The sequence below is a fragment of the Equus quagga genome, chromosome 1 (assembly GCF_021613505.1).
Source record: "Equus quagga isolate Etosha38 chromosome 1, UCLA_HA_Equagga_1.0, whole genome shotgun sequence".
NCBI lineage: Eukaryota > Metazoa > Chordata > Mammalia > Perissodactyla > Equidae > Equus > Equus quagga.
Genome location: NC_060267.1, coordinates 53,901,783 through 53,903,840, shown reverse-complemented (window position 1 = coordinate 53,903,840; position 2,058 = coordinate 53,901,783).

Sequence of the window (2,058 nt, the reverse complement as noted above, 5' to 3'; positions counted from 1 at the left end):
ACAGAGCTGAGATGAGAAGTGATTCATTCGTTCAACATGTGCTGAGCGTGTACCAGACACCGGAGGGGCACATAGGTGATGAAGATGTGGAGATATAGAAAAGATACATAGACCTTGCTCACAACAAGTGCACAGTCTTGGGGGAGAGACCGTCCAATAAGCAGGTAGGACTATGTAGTGTGAGCAGTGCTGTAACAGTAATTAGTAGGGCCACGGGCTGAGGGCCGATGCCCAGGGGGCACGTAGGAGTGAGTGAACAGCTTTGTTCCTGTGGGGCGGGCCCCCGTGCAGTACTCACAAACACGCACTCTTCCTCTGCACTGAAACCTCCCAACACACACAGGAGAAGAGGCTCACTCAGTTCTCTGGCGGTCACACCTCTGACTTAGAGGTGTCTTCGATCACCAGGAAAAAGTCAGGAACTGAGAGGTGGAATCGTGTCCTGTTAATAACGCAGGCTGCAAACTAACAAGTCACTCCCAGGCTTATAAAGTAGTGTTTGTACAGCTCTTTCATTGCCCTGGTTGAGGGCGATAAGCACAAATTTCCCAGGCAAATATAAGTAAAGCCGGTGCTTAGCAAGCTCGTAATAAACGGGAGTGTTTATAACTGTTAAACGTAATGATAACACTGGAACTCCTTACAGGACAGCAAAAGTAAAAGTGTGTGAAGAGACAGCCCAGCCACATGCATTGCTGGGTGTACCATCAGGCGTGGGAACATAAACTCCTGCCCCCCAGCTCCCTTTTGAGTAACAATCATCCAGAAATTACACCACCTAAGTCGCGTCTCCTCTTTCTCCCAAATAGCACTATATCTAACCTTGTCACTTGGAGTCAAGGAAGTGCTTTCCCTGGGAAATCCTATGCCTGTGAAGCCAACCTTATCCCTCACATGCCTGAACCCTGACCCCAAGCCCCACTCCCACCCGCCTTCATCTGGTTGCAAATTCTAGGCCAGCCCATTGCCTGGACCATAGCTGCCCCACAACTTCTCCTCCCTTCCCACTTGGTCTCCCATGCCTGGGCCAGACCCCTTTCCTCCCCACTCCGCTGATGAACCTCTCAGGGAGGAGAACAAGATCACCCCCTCCTTCTGCCTGAGAACACGGGGGCCCAGGGACTCTAGTCACTTGTCCAAGGTCACGCTTCTAGGAAGGGCCCCCTCGAACCTTGAGCAGGAAGTGTGACCCTGGCCTGCTTTGTGAACCTTGGAGCTGTTTGCACATCCTGCCTCCCAGCAACAGGAGGCTGAGCCTCCATTTCTGCCTCGGCTTCCTTCTGCCCGAAGAAGTTCTCAGTGCGGCTGAGGAATGCAGAGGTGGTCCAAGCTCTCTTAGTAGCCAGGCATTACTGGTCCAGGAGGCAAACGGATGGATTGGAGAGCGTCCCAAAGTTCTTCCTCCTACTGAGAAACCCCTCATCACCACGCCTGTGAAGGCGAGGCAGCCACGTGAAAAAATGCTCATTAAATACCATGGGGGATTCCAACAGCGTAGAAACACTTTCAATGGAGCAGATTGGGAATGGGGCCCTGGCTCTGCCATTTACCAGCTCTTGTTCTTGGGCCCATGATTGTCTCTGAGCCACCCTTTCTGCATCTATAAAGTAGGGACAGTAAATACTTACCTCATCAACTCGTTCTGAAGATTCAATCTGATAATACGTGCCAAGCAGTGGCCCAGAGTGACTGATATGTTTCAAGTACTCACAATATCTGCTTTGTGACATTTGCCTTAAGAGGAGAGGGGGTTTTAAAACTTTATTTTCTGAACTTTAATGTATTAATTACCTTAGTAATGTATTAATAAATAACACATGTATCTTTAAAATATAAGAAAAATAGAAGTTCTTTCCAGAGTGAACATTTTCGCTGTCACTTTAGCTCTGAAGGTTTCTGGAGACCTCTCTAAGAGCACAAGAGGAGTCTGCAATATGAAAGGAGGCGTGATGCTGTTTTATTCCACGGTGGCCGAAAGTTTTGGCTCCAAGTGTCCATAAAGGCCTGTGTAAGACGGTACTGGGAGGATTTCAGGACGCAGTCACAGTGCTTTATCGT